Source organism: Pleurodeles waltl, chromosome 3_1 (assembly GCF_031143425.1).
Source record: "Pleurodeles waltl isolate 20211129_DDA chromosome 3_1, aPleWal1.hap1.20221129, whole genome shotgun sequence".
In the NCBI taxonomy this organism is placed as follows: domain Eukaryota; kingdom Metazoa; phylum Chordata; class Amphibia; order Caudata; family Salamandridae; genus Pleurodeles; species Pleurodeles waltl.
Window position 1 is genome coordinate 1,772,778,757 of NC_090440.1, and position 15,691 is coordinate 1,772,794,447.

General features: G+C 49.7%; 1 protein-coding gene across 1 annotated transcript in view; it reads right to left on the bottom strand.

Annotated features, from left to right (window-relative positions):
• Window positions 1–15,691, bottom strand: part of ITGAV (integrin subunit alpha V) — a 447,435-nt gene that overhangs the window by 91,552 nt on the left and 340,192 nt on the right. The gene's annotated exons all lie outside the window — the stretch shown is intronic.

Consider the following 15,691-nt stretch of genomic DNA (forward strand, 5'->3'; position numbering starts at 1 on the left):
TGTTTAGTTCAGAAAAAGGGGCACTTCCCAACCAGGCATCCAGGTCATTCTTACTCTGTGTGCTGTCTAAGAGGATCGGAAAGTCTTTAAAGTCTGTTCCTATGATGGCTTCTTCCACCAAACCTTCAACTACCCCCAGCCGTATGGGGGTCTCTTTTCCTTCCCAAAAAAGGGTAGTCCATATTAGGGGGTATTCCCTTGTTTCCCCATGAATGCAGCATATGGATACCGTGAAATCCGGATCAAGGTTATGCTCAGTAATTAGGTCCGCTCTAATTACAGACTGGCTACATCCGGAGTCGATGAGCGCCAACGTATCCCTTCCATTAATGGACACTATTTTTTTGTATTGAGTTTCTTTCCCCCCGGTGTAGAATACCCGGCCTCTCGTAATCCCTATTTCCATGGGTTCGGGTTTCCCGGCCTTCAAAGGACAAAAGCGGGCAATGTGTCCCCACTCCCCACAACTAAAACATTGGGGCTGCTGCCCATATGGTTTTTCCATCCCTCGTAATCTTCCCGGTTCCTCTATTAGCCTTTTCCCTGTGGCTGCGGATTGTCCTGGGTTTTGCCTAACGGGTTGAGGTAACAACCGCGGGAGTGGTGTTTTGAATTCGAGGGAGCGGTGGAAAGCGCAGGCCAGCTCAATAGTAGTATTCGTGTCGGGGTTTGGGTGTTGCTTGATCCAATGGCGAGTATTGGTGGGTAGGGCATCTAAATATTGTTCTAGGAGGACGGCCTCGATAACGTCTTCCCTATTCGTCCCTATGGGTCCAAGCCATTTGAGCCCTAGGTCTTTGACCCGGAAATATAAGGCTCGAGGGTTCTCAGCGGGGCCCCACTTGGCCTTCCGGAAGCGAACCTGATAATGTTCTGTATCAAAACCGACCCTTTCTAGGATACTCTTCTTGATGTCCGGATAGGGCGTTATTCCTCCTGGGTTAACCGCTTGATATGCTGCTTGAAGTGTCCCGGTTAACAAGGGAGCGATATACTGACCCCATCTGTCCTGCGGCCAGGTGGCTGAAAGGGCAACGCGTTCAAAGTTAGTAAAGAAGGCGTCGGGATCTTCGCCTTCCTGATATCTCTGCAAAACGGAACTCGGTACATTTGGATGTACCCTAGTTGCGGCAATGGTATCAGTCAAAGTTTTTATGGCGTTGTCATGTACCAACTGATTGTTGGCCATGATAGTGGCCTGACTTTTAAGTGCATTTTGCAGAGCCTCCCTTTCCACCTTGGCAGCCTTCTGTTGTTCCTCCCATACAATTTGCAGATGGCGTTGGCCCTCAGCCAGTTGCTGCATCATGTCGGCCATTGTGGGTGCACCCTCCATCTTCTAGAATTCTCCTGTCGCTTGTTCCAATATCCCACTTCTGACACCACTGTAAATGGGTTCGTTATCTGACATATGCCAGATATTGGAAGAATACGACAGGCACTGCTATTTGAGGGAATATTATTGTTTTATTCATATCTTGGCCAGTCCTCTCTTGTTCCTCTTCACAAGATCAGCCCTAGTTTCTATTTCCTCAAAGCCCCTTTTCTTTTCTCTTTCCAGGCTCTGGTGGTGTCTTGGCTCCGTCTTGAGGCGGTCTGGTTTCCCGTCCTCCGGTCGCCCGTATTCCCCAAAAGAAAGGAAAATAAAAATAATCAGGTAAGTGAAAATTGAAGTAGGGCTAAGGTAAGGGGTCAGATAGGGGTTAGTAGGGGTGGTGAAACAGGTAGGGCGGCGGTGCTGGTTGTGGTGGGTTTCTCTATTTATTTATTGTGCCTTCTCTCCCCTGTGTCCCGGTCAACCCCTTCTCTTCTTTCTAGGGTTTCTCCGGAGGTGTCCCAGTCCGTGGGTTAAGTAAACGGGTTTCCCCTCTCTCTGCAGGTCTATGCCCTTCCTTTGAAGAAACCTCCCCGTCCTCCCTTTTCTCCCCCCACCTCCCTCTTTTCCCTGTGAGCCAACCTGACAGAGTCTGCCAGGCAGGGTATAGTCGTACCTGGGAGGGCCACGTCCCTCCAGGGGCGCGGCCGGCAAGTAGGTGGTCCCCCGATTTCTCTTCGGTCGGGTTGGGGGTCGCCCACTGGTTCCTCCTGTCCTCGAGGCGTCCCGCCTTCCGGGTCTCTCCCTCCGTCTCGATCACGTTGCTGGCGGTGTCTTCCTCTCCCTTTAGCTCCTGGGTGAAGGTGGGTTCTCTTTTCCTGCTCTGCTCTCCTGCCCCGGTGTTCTCTCGCTCTTCCTCCGGCTCCTGGATGGTGGTGGTTTCCTCTCCTCGGCTCTTCCGCGTTCTCGGCTCCTCCTTTTCCTCCGACCTCTCTTGTCGTCCGTCTTCTCTTTTCCTCTTTATGACGCCCTCCGCGTCATACGTCATTCTAGGGGAATCCTCCTCCGTGCCCCGGGGGTATCGATTTTCTTCCCCGACGGGAGCTTCGGACCCGGGATCGGCACCTCGCCCGTTACAGCACTCTAATCTACTCTGCATTCTACACCACTGTACTCTGAAACAACCTACTCTATGCCATTCTAATCAGCACCACTCCACACTATATCACTGCACTTTACACCAATGCACTCTACACTACTTTACTCAAAACCAATGCGCTCTATGCCACTGCAATCTATGCTAATCTTCTCTGTACCACTGCAGTCTATGCCTCTATACTCTACTTGGAAACACTTTACGTCACTGCAGCCTATGCCATTGTACTGTCAGTACACGTTACGCCAATCTATTATACTTTGCACCACCGTACCCTATGCCACTGCTCTCTATCTAACTTTGCTCTGCACCTCTATACAGTACTGCACTCTACACCAATTCACTCTATGCCACTCTATTATACACTACTGCACTCTGCAACAGTCTACACTGCAACACAGCACTTTCTGCCACTGCACTACATACTGTGCAACTCTGCTCTACTCTACACTCTACTCTACACAACTATCCTCTGCACCACTTTGCTCTGCACTGTATGCCAATGCACTTAACACCACTTTATTAAAAACCAATTCACTCTAGGGTACTGTACTCTACACCATTATATTCTGGAACACTCTACACAACTAAACTCTATGCCACTCCATGCTAAGAAACTCTATTCTAGTCTGCAGCACTGTACTCTGTGCCACTGCTCTCTGTGCCACTCCACCCTGCAAGACTGCACTCTCCGCCACTGAACTCAATGCCACTATACTCTCCACCATTGCACTTTAAGGCACTGCACACCTAATCACTGCACACTATGCCACTAACGCTACACCATTGCATTGTATGTCATTGCACTTTACACCACTTGTTCTACTCTGCATCACTGTACTCTACACCATTGCTCTATGCACCACTCTACTCTATGCCACTGAGCTCTACAACACTCTGCTTTGTAAGGTTTAGGAAAGTACTCCTTTTTGACATGGTCACCTCCACTTTTTGCCTGGTACAACTTTGATTGAAAGTGCATTGGTTTCCTGCAAAGCAGGTCCCCAGTGCCAGATCTCTTTCCCTAAAACTGTGTGATAGTTCCCCAATTGGCAATACCTCTGGCTCACCTGTAAGTCCCTAGTAAATGGTACCACTGGTATCTAGGGCATGAGCACCAAAGAGGGCCCCCTAGGGCTGCGGCATGAATTGTGCCACCGTCAGGGACCCCTCACCTAGCACATGTAGTCTGCCTTTGCAGGCTGCATGTCTTGGTGTAGCTAAAAATGAAAACACAAGATGGAACACAGTCTGTGTGCCCTGTCCTCTAACACTGCGTGCAATTTATGTAGGTCACCCCTACAGTAGTCCTTATAGCCCTAAAGATGCATTATATTATATGTGAGGGCATTTCTGCCAGAGCAGATATTCCCCTACTATGTGTTTGTCAATTCTTTGACATAGTGAGTGAACAGGGAAGCCATTTTAAGCACAGGTGCTGGGCACTGGCCAATACGTGTTTACCCACTACATGATGGCTTCACTGAAAATAGCAATGTTTGGTATCAAACATTTCATATTAATAAACCCTCAATGATGCCAGTGACTGGTTTATTAATACATGCACTGAGAAGGCACCTTAGAGGTGCCCCCTGAAAACCTACCAACTACCAGTGTGCAGACTGACTAGTTTTAGCCAGCCTGCCACCACCAGACATGATTCTGACTCCCTAGGGTGAGAGCATTTGCTCTTGAGCGTTCAGAAACAAACCCTGTTGTGGGAGAGGTGTTCATACACTCTACTCACCAGGGGGAGCTGAAAATCTGCATTCCAAGGCAGGGGGCTTCAAAGTAGCCCAGCTCCCTTGGTATGCAGATCTGGTTTCACTCATAGGAGAGATGCTGACCCCACTGCACTCCAGGGCCATTTTGGCACCTGGACAGGTGGGAAAATTAGTATTTAGAGAGGTGTGTCCACCCCTCAGGTCAGTTCCACCATTAAGGTGAGCTGCCTGATGTGGACACCAGATTAAGAAATCTGCCATCTTTGTGTTGGCAAAAGTAAGAACTCTGGGACAGGGTTATGCCCCTCCCCACAGGAAGTAGTCATATAGGGGTCATAGTGACCTCAGGGGTAAGTAGTCCATTGGTTACTACCCTGCACTCCCCTAAACACCTCCAAATTTAGTATTTAGGGGAGTCCTCTGACACCAGGAAATCAGATTTATGCTGACCTACGCAGAAGGACACTCAAGAGACGCAAAAGACTGAGGAAGAAGCATCTGACTTGGCCCCAGACATGCCGACCTGTGTGCAGCTCACACTGATTCTCGCCAAAGTTGACTAGCCCTGCAAGCTGTTGTGCCTCCAATATGCTGGGAGGACTGCCTGCCTTCAACAAACACCCAGGAACTCCTGTGGAGCACCAGAGCTGCTTCCCTGCATCTTGCAGATACCCCAAGAGACCTGAGAGGACCCAGACTGCAAAAACCCAACACCGGAAAGCAACACTGTGCCTGGGCCACCTAGCCAGAGTTGAAGTGGGCCAGCGGTGTCAACATGGCCCCCAGCTCTCCACAGACAGAGCCCACCTTGGACTTGCCCACTGTGGACTCCCAGATGCCTCCTGCAGCCTCTGCCCGCAGGTCCCCCCCTCAACCGCGAGTGCGCCCGGTCGAGAAAACTTGAAACCTCAAGACATTTTGGCACCCATCACCCCTGGCCTGTGGAGAAGAGGACCTAAGGTGTCCACAAGTCCCGAGCATCTCAAGACTTGGAACCACCTATTGGTTCACCTCGAGTGGACTACCTGTCCAAACTTGTAGCCTCTTTTCAACTGGGACCAATCCTCATTGACTAGCATTGGGTAATACAACTCTGCACCTGGCCGCTTCAATGCTGCCCGGTGTGACCTGTTGGTATGGTCCTTATCCTTGCCCAATACTTCCTTTAAATCCAGGAGATTGGTCCTGTAAGTCACTGTTACTGCACCGGTTTGCCGTATTTGTTTTTCCTCCATAGGATAACATTTCAGCTTCCAAAAATTGCCAACTTTTCAAAACTGTTAAGATTTTTCCTGCAAAGCGTACTTACCTGATCATATTGGTTCTGGTGCCTAAACATATATAAAGATACTTGTTATTGTGTAAGTTGGTGTGGATCTCCTTCTTGATTTGTGTGTCTCATTTACTGTGTGTGTATTTGCAGATTTGTAACACTCCTCTCTGATAGGCCTAAGGCTGCTTGACTATACTACTCCCTAAATGAGTGCCTTGGGATTGCTAGAGCAAGTCCCTGGCCATTAGTAAGGGAACCCCCTTGACTCTTTGCACAATATCTCTCATTTTGATATATCATATAAAGAGCCAGCTTTATACATTGGCCGCGCAGCTGTGGGTGACTTGACATTTGCTGTACCACTCAGTTAACACAAAATTGTCCTTAGGAAACATATTTCCAATCTTCTATTTTTCTAAATTGTTAAAAATGTGCTCTAGGGCCTTTTGTGTTAGGCCCATCAGTCCAAACTATTTACAATTTAAAATACGTTTAGTTAGTTAGGCCCTTTAAGAAGGATATTTGGATTTTTTTTTCTTGAGTTTCTTTAAAACAATGACTGAGGCAGCAGGTACGTCCCAGGAGCTTAACCTGGGCCCCTACCAAAACCTTAAGTTGGCCCAACTTAAGGCCCTCTGCCAAGCATGGAAACTTGCCACGGGGCCTAGACCCACAAAAACCCATCTGCAGCAGCTGCTTTCAGAAAAAGATAGAGCCATGGCAAGTAAAGGAGCCCCTCGGGAGAATGAGGAGGAACTGGAGGTGGAAGAGGATAATGATTCCCTCCACAACCCCACTGACAGTAACACTAACGGGAGCACTTCAGATAGTACCCCAGGAGATGGAGACAGTGAAGATGCTGAACTCTTGAAGCTAGCTAAGAGGACAGAATTGGAGTCACGAATCTTAGCTATAGAAAAAAGAAAGAGCTGAGATGGACCCATGAGCCATCTCTGTTGGCAGCAACATTCTAAATAGGGTGAAAGAAGAAGTTGTTGACCCTAAAATCACCAAAGGGATTATCCCCAAATATTCAGAGGGTGATGATATCACCAAATAGTTCACACCTTTTGTGAGGGTGTGTACCATGAAGAAACTCAGCCAGAAGTATTAGAGCTCTATATTCTGATGGCTGTCCTCAGGAAAGTGTAGAAATAGACTCCAGACGCTGACTGGAGCAGATGCAGAGTCCTATGACCGCATGAAAGATACCTATTTGAGGGCTTTGGGCTCACCACTAAGGAGAACAGGATCAAGTTCAGGGAGCCTAGAAAAACCTCTAGTCAATTCTGGGTAGATTTTGTTGACTTCTCAGTCAAAACACTGGGTGGCTGGTTAAAAGGGAACCAGGTACAAGACTGTGATGAGATTTATAATCTTATGAAAGAGCATCTGTTAAATACCTGTGTTTTTAGAAAACGGCCTAATTTACTAGTAGACCTAGTTCCAATTTCTCCCCAAGAATTGGGAAAGAAGGCAGACCAATGGATCAAGACTAGGGTATCCAAGACAACTCATGATGTGGTGATCAAAAGGAAGGGGTTGCTAAGCCCCCCAAGGGAAAGATGGTGACCAGTCTAAAGATGAAATCAAAGGCCCTCATTATGACATTGGTGGTAAATTCAGCTTATCGCTGCGGTGACGGCCATCAACAGAATACTGCCACAAACACAAATCTGCCAGACCAAAGTAATGTGATAAACTGTCGGAACTAACACCCATACCGTCACGCCCTCCACATTATGACCCACGAATCACCACAGCGGACATTCAACGGCGGTAAACCATTGGCGGTGCACACCGCTGCAGCTGAAATGGCCACCCAAACACAAAACAACACAACATTGGCCAACACCAAAATCACACACCTAACACAAATACACACACCACACACACACCCACTATAAAACACCCCCCCACACATCGCCCACAATCCTTTGCAAACTCACCAATACCGCTACATTTTGCCAAGCCAATCCATCACAGCACAGCCCAGACACACTACAGCAACCCACACATCCCTCACACACAACTCAACACTTCACACATCACCCTCTGAACAACACACCTTCCACAATACCCATATCCCACAAATGCACCCCGGTTCACCGATGAGGAGTTGCGGGTCATGGCAGAGGAAGTCCTCAGGGTAGAGCCACAGCTGTTCAGTGCACAGGTTCAGCAGATATCCATTTCTAGGAAGATGGTGCTATGGCGGATGATCGTTGACAGGGTCAACGTCGTGGGACAATATCCACGCACAAAGGGCGATATCCGAAAGAGGTGGAACGACTACGGGGGAAGGTGCGTTCTACTGCAGCAAAGCACCAGGTTGCCATCAGCAGGACTGGCGGTGGACCCACTCCCCTACAGCTGACAGCATGGGGGAAGCAGGTCTTGGCTATACTGCATCCTAAGGGCCTCACTGGAGTAACTGGAGGACTGGACACTGGTGAGTCAACATTTGCTACTTATCACCCCCCCCCCATACCTGCATGCCACCACAATCCCTTACCTGTGCAGCAAACAGACTGGCCCACTCACTGGACTTTCCTCGACCATCACACCACTCCATTGCACTATCCCTTTATGATTGTCACTTCAAGAAAGACCCTTGAACACAACTGCAGTAGCAGTGTTTTATCTGACAGAAATTTGCAATGTGTAGAACTGTATCATCCCGTGCAATTGTCCTGCAATGTGTGAATCCATCCAACAAATGGCTTGTAGCAGTTTCTGGTCCTCACATCAGTTCACAGTTGTAAACACACCAACTTCTGCAAATTGGGAAGGCCTATGTGTCAGTCAGTTAGGATGCTGAGGTAGTGACTGCCATCATGGCACAGCCACACAGCGAAACATTTTATTAGAGAAATGGTCAGTTCAACTGTCTTACCTGTGTATCATTGGAAGTACTTCTGTATAGCTAATGTCCTGTTGTCCACATCCTCCTCCTCGTCCTCCTCCTCCTCACTGTCCTCAGTGTCCACTGCTGCCACAGGAGCATTTTCACCCCCCCGCTCCTGCAGATAGGACACATGTTGTCTGATGGCCAGGTTGTGTAAGATGCTGCATACAACAACTATCTGGCAGACCTTCTCAGAGGAGTAGCATAGGGATCCACCTGCCAGATAGAGGCACCTGAACCTGGCCGTCAGGAGACTGAAGGTCCTTTCAATAATCCTTCTGGTATGCCCACGAGCATCATTGTACTTATTCTCAGACCCTGTAGTCCCATTCTTTACAGGGGTCAGGAGCCAGGACAGGTTTGGGTAGCCAGAGTCACCTGCAAGAAGTGAGGGACACACATTAGCCTTCACAATGCCATGGGGAATGACTCCTGAAGGCATACACTGACGTACACTGAGTGGGGACTCTGGCTTACCTATTAGCCACACTCTCTGCCTCTGTAGTTGTGCCATCAGCTGTGGGATGCCGCTATTCCTCAGGATGAAGGCGTCATGCACCGATCCGGGATACTTGGCATTCATGTGGGAGATGTACTGGTGTACTGGTCAGGAAGGCACACCATCTGGACACTGAGGGAGTGAAAACTCTTCCTATTCCTGTAAACCTGTTCATGGCCAAGGGAGGAGACAAATTGTGGCCCCAATTAAATGTGGTATATGTCCCATTGCATAGAATTCAGCCTTCACAGAGGCCAAATCATCTACTTGGGGGAATGCGATGTAGCTGCCCATGTCTTTGAGCAAGACTTTCAATGCCCTTGCCAGCAGTATTGAAAACATTGGCTGTGACAGTCCTGCAGTCAAGCCCACTGTCACTTGGAAAGAGCCTGTTGCCAGGAAATGGAGCACTAATAGGACCTGCACAATAGAGGGGAATCACAGTGGGATGATGGATTTCAGATATCAGATATGGCTCCAATAGAGCACACAGCTTTGTGATTGTGGCCCTGTCCAGTCTATAGATGAGTATGATGTGCCTGTCCTCCAGTGCAGCCAAGTCCACAAGTGGTCTGTCCACGGAGGCTTGCCTTCTTCTCCTATTCCTCTGCAGTGGTAGGTACCTAAGGGACAAAAGGGAGTGACAACAGGAAAAACTGGATCCACCCCTTCAGTGTACACAGAGCATGTTTGTATGTTGGACAGTCAAAATGGCTATGTATGTACATTTGACACCAATGACGCAGCTTTAATTCAAAATATGTGTACCAGATGTATTAAATGGCAACCGCCTGTCCTGTATGCAGGGACAGGTGAAAGTGACCTCACTCCTCCGGTGTTAGGCGTCATAGCGGAAGCTGGTCTGCGCCACTGTGCAATTCCTCATTGGCTAACATGGGGCTCTATGGAGTACAGTAACCAATGACAATCACCACCGGAAGTGGCACTGTACACTGCTGTGGATGTGACTGCCATTTTCTGACTGTAACCTCACTTGATTCCTGACTTTCCCCAGGACACCACCACCACTGCGGGTGCTACTGTGACCTGTATCTGGATTCTGCCATGGTCCGTGCGACAGGACAAAGGACCCCTGCCTTCACTTTTGAGGAGTTAGAGCACCTGGTGGATGGGGTCCTACCCCTGTATGGACAGCTGTATTGGCCTCCAGACCAACAGGTGAGTACAGCATGGGGATGGTGCATGCAACAAGGGGGGGGGGGGGGGGGGGGGGGGTGTGTGTGTGTGTGTGTGTGTGTGTGTGTGTGTGTGTGTGTGTGTGTGTGTGTGTGTGTGTGTGTGTGTGTGTGTGTGTGTGTGTGTGTGTGTGTGTGTGTGTGTGTGTGTGTGTGTGTGTGTGTGTGTGTGTGTGTGTGTGTGTGTGTGTGTGTGTGTGTGTGTGTGTGTGTGTGTGTGTGTGTGTGTGTGTGTGTGTGCGCGCGCAGGGGTCTGTGTGACGTGTGTGCCATTTGAGGGGCAAATGATGTTTGAATGCCATAAGTGTGGCAGGCTGGATAGTCGGATTCATGATGTCCCTCTGTTTGTGTTTCCCCTGCAGGTCAGCGCCCATCAGAAGAAGGGTTTGTGGTGCGCCATCGCCAAGGACGTGCAGACCCTGGGGGTTTATAGCTGATGGAGCACCCACTGCAGGAAACGATGGGAGGACCTGAGACGCTGGGCCCGGAAGACCGCGGAGGCCCAGCTCGGGATGGCCTCCCAACAAGGAAGGGGTGCCCGTCAGGACCTGGCAGTGTTTGGCTCTTACCTGCTGTGGTACCTAGCCAATGGTATGCCAGTGTGGTCCATACTGCTCATTCTTAGTCCCTGTGTGTGACAGTAATTGTGTATGCCATCAGTGGTGTTGGTGCTGTGATTAACCCTGTGCTCCCTTTCTCCCCCCCACCCCTCCATTTTTTTCTGTCATCCTGTCCATGTGTACATTAGCATCATCTGGCAAAGGAGCACGGGCACCGGCGAGGGAGGGAGCTTCAGCCCATGGGACCCAGGAGGCAGAGTCCACTGATGCTGAGGGGACCAGTGGGACGGAGGGCGTTGGGAGCACCAGGCGGGGACAGGAGGTGATACCACTGACTCCGACACCTCCTCCGATAGGAGCTCCCTGGTGGCGGTGGACCCCTCTGGAACCACCCCAGCTAGAGATACAACCGCCATCCCCTGTACCAGCACTGCCCTCCCAGTAGCCCCCCACTGATTCGCCCGTGCCCGCTCACCCAGGAGGTGTGGGCATCTCCTTTGTCCCAGGCACCTCAGGCCCTGCCCCAGTGAGCCCTGCTGCCCTCAGTGAGGAGGCTATTGGCCTCCTGAGATCCATCTCTGTAGGGCAGTCAACTATAGTGAATGCCATCCAGGGGCTGGCATCCCAGATGTAGCAATGCAATGCCTTCCTGGAGGGCATTCATGGTGGCTTGGCGGCACTACAGAGATCATTTCAGGCTCTGGCCTCCTCTCTGACTGCAGCCAGTATCCCTGTTTCTTCCCTCTCCCCTCCAACTACTACTTCCCAGTCCCAGTCTCCTCAACCCCAAACCATCCCATGCACACATACAGACAAGCACGCACACAAGACATCCCACAAGGGTGGCACAGACAAACAAAGGCACCACACTTCAAGCCACAAGCACTCATACAAACAGACAGATGCACACACAACATCTTCTGCCTCCACTGTCTCCCCCTCCTCCTCCTCCTCCTTCACAGTCACATCCGCACTCACACCTGCATGCACTGCATCAGCCGTCCCAGACCCTGCCACCTGAACACCCTTGCCCACGGACACGATAAGAGCAGACCCGCAGACATGCACCCCACACACGACATGTGCAGTCACCATCACCACCACCTTAAGCAGCACACCCACCTCACTTGCAGACACCACCACAACATCCATCCACATGTCCTGTTTGTCCTCTCCCACCCTGTCTGCCCCCCCAAAGACACACAAACACTCGCACTCAGACCTCCAACAGCCATCCACCTCACACACGCACACTGTCCATGCACCTGCACCCAAGTCCAGCACACCTACTACTCCTACAACCACTCCCTCTACCTCCACTCCCACTCCTCCTCCAACATCCCACCCCATGCCTCTAAAAAGTTTTTCCTTTCCTGTCTTGACCTCTTCCCTACCCCTCCCCCTGCCCTGCCCGTATGCGTAAAGTCCCACCCACCCAGCCCAGCACTTCAGCCAAACGGTCTGCCACTGCTCCCCCCAAAAAATCTAAGGGGCCCATGAGTGGGACCACATCCCCTCCCACCACGGACACACCTCTGCCCCAAAAACAGAGGTCTAGGGTGCCGGCACCTCCAAGACAGAGGACGGGGTCAGTGGAGGCATCTCCTAAACCTGGAGGCAAGGACAAAGGCCCAAGGACAAATGCCAAGGGGACCCCTCCAGCACAAAGGCCAAGGATCCCCCTCCAGCATCAAAGGCCAAGGATCCCCCTCCATCACCAAAGGACAAGGATCCCCCTCCACCACAAGAGGCCATGTAGTACCCTCCAGGACCAGTGGCCCAAGACTCCCCTCCAGGGACAGTGGGCAAGGAGCCCCCTCCAGGACCAGTGGCCCGAGACTCCCCTCCAGGGACAGTGGGCAAGGAGCCCCCTCCAGGACAAGTGGCCAAAGACTCCCCACCAGAGACTGTAGGCAAGGAGCCACCTCCAGAACCAGTGGCCAAAGACTCCTCTCCAGGGACAGTGGACAAGGAGCCCCCTCCAGAACCAGTGGCCAAAGTCTCCCCTCCATGGGCAAGGAGCCCCCTCCAGAACCAGTGGCCAAAGACTCTCCTCCAGGGACAATGGGCAAGGAGCCCCCTCCAGAACCAGTGGCCAAAGACTCCCCTCCACAGACTGTGGCACAGAGCCACCTCCAGAACCAGTGGCCAAAGACTCCCCTCCAGAGACTGGACAAGGAGCCCCCTCCAGAACCAGTGGCCAAAGACTCCCCTCCAGAGACGGAAGGGGCAAGTAGCCCTCTCCAGAAACAGTGGTCAAAGACTCTCCTCCAGAGACAGTGGGCAGGGAGCCCTCTCAGGAAACCAGTGGGCAAAAACTCCCCTCTAGATACTGGACAAGGAGCCCCCTCCAGAACCAGTGGCCAAAGACTCCCCTCCAGGGACAGTGGGCAAGGAGCCCCCTACAGAACCAGTTGGCAAGGTGCCCCCTCCAGAACCAGTGCGCATGACGCTCCCCTCCAGAGGAGGTGCCCTCCCCTTACCCCTGAGGTGCCTGGCCATTTCCACCATGATGCCCCTGACCAGTGGAGTCCGGATGATGTCAGGAGTGAAATAGGGCATGAACAATGCCTTGTGGCCATGTGGCCCTTTGCTACTGTGGACTGGCCATTGGCCCACTCTGTACATTGACATGTATATAGTTATTTATTACGGTCGCTACTGCCACGAAATTAGTGTTTGTACTACAGGTATGTGTCCTGGCTCTCTGTGCTCCTGGCTTCTGTTGATTAACGCTGCAGCTGGTCTGGGTGCGTGGTGTGTGTGTGTGTGTATGTTGTGTGTGTGTGTCAATCTCCCCTCCCTCACTTCATCCCTCCATCCCTCGTGTGCTAGGCGGCTGTACTCACTGTCGTCGTCTTCGTCGGTGCTCCAGGACGGCCATGGCGTGGTACAGCATCAGGAAGACTTGGAGTTCAGGTTCCATGGTGGCCGCGGACTCCTCTGTGTCCCTGGAGGTGATTGTCTCCTTTTATATTATGTGTTTCCGCCAGGCTTTTGTTGGCCTTGCTAACGACCTGGAAATCCTGGCGGTATCCAATGTCATAATATGGTGGGCGGTACCTTGTCTTCAGCCTGGCTGCAGGGGTGGTGTTGATGCCCTGGCAGTTGGTGTGGTACATTGGCTGTCTGTAGGAGGTATCACCGCCATGGTCATAATTTGGCTGTAATTACCGCCAGCCTGTTGACGGTATTACCACCACTTTAACGGTGGCAGTCAGAACACCATCAGGGTCATAATGAGGGCCAAAGTCTTCTAAAGGCCCTCAAAAACCTGTTCAGGAGGATGGGCCACAAGACAAAACACCGAAGAAGGGTGGGTACCAGGGTAAAAACTGGGATGCCAAGAAGCCTTGGAGCTTCAATTGAAAGACCAGTGGGCACCAAACTGGAGACCCTGTCTGTCCCAAAAAGTATCCCCCTAGTGGACCTGCAGTTCTTTGCATAGGTGTCTGTCCATGAGACACTCTAGCACCCCTAAAAAAAAAAAAAAAGAGGCTTCAAAGGATGGAGCTAATGTTCTGAAGAGGTTGCAAAGCCCAGATAGACATCAGCTGTGCTCAGCCACCACACAATGTCAACTAGAAATGCTCTCTGCAGGGGTTTCCAACTCACATTATCCACCACTGTGCGATATCAGCTTCTCACCGGTTGACCATGTGAAAGGAGCAGATATCGTGTGGCAGACGGGGGCATCCTGTGAGATGGCAGGTCTGAATTAATCAGGTATAAGAACATCCCTCTCTTTCATGGTAATATACACACAAACCAATGAACTAACAAAATAATACTATCAAAACATAAATATTATTTATTTATACTAAACAAAATGATACAACACTTTTAATCAAAAGGAAAAATAGCAGTAAATTCAAAATACACACACAAAAAAAAAAATGATAAGTAAAACAATCATAATAGACTGGAAGGAGAACACACCAAACTAGAGGACAACATAGATAACACACATGGACACAAACAAACATCAAAAAAGTGTCAAGACAGGACAGAAAGATCCAGAAAACAAATAAACAACTTCACAATAAAGCATCATTTACAAAAACCTAAATATTTACAAATTATATCAAAGTAAATACATAGAAAAAATAACATAGGATTTATAACTATATTTACACAGTAATTTGAATAACTCATAAATGAGAGAGCAAACTGCTCATTAGCTTAAATGTCCATATGTTCAACAATATGATTCCTTGTTTGTCAAACATCCAATAATCATATTCAAGAAAGAGATAGCCAAAAAGGTTTCGGTGGACATACACCGACAATGTGTTTAATTAGATTAACTCCACCTTCCTCAGGGCGTTTGAAATTCCAAAACTCATGGGGTCTCCTTTGTACAAAGTAAATCTAATGTAAAAAATATATATATGTAGGTATAAGAATAACAACCATCAAAGAGATTGATCTCAAATAATAGTTCAAATATTTTTCCACTCTCAGCCAATATAGTACATCTGTGAGGACAGAATAACCTAAAAGACCTTAAACGAATTATCACCACGTGGTAACACAGAAAAACGATAAGAATAAAAGATTTGTAGCTACCAGCAACGCACATGTCAGCCAAAGCTTCACTTAATGGCTCAACCATGCCCCAATGGCTAAAATGGCTCCTTGCTCCTCTGTCATGGCTTTGATGCCCAAGCTCTAAAAACATAATCAACATTAACCACACCTAACTACACGAACATATCAGAATTGCGAAGGTTTATACTGGGCACCGAAGTAACGTACTTACCAAAATGCAAAAATTCTCCTAGAATACTGCCAGGCCAACAGGAATGCCGTCTCACGATAATACGTGCTGCCCATGTTTGTTTGAAATACGCAGCTGATAGAACAACGCGATCAGCTTCAGAAATAGTGGACATGGAAGAAGGACCGGAAATAAACTGGATCCTTTTAAATCTGAAAGCGGCGGCCATCTTGAGATGGTCAAGATTGAACGCGTTAATCGCGTTAGTGATTTATTAAATCCTGCCATGAGGATTCGGAGAACTCGATAATTAATGGAGAGAAAAAGAAGACCAGAGATA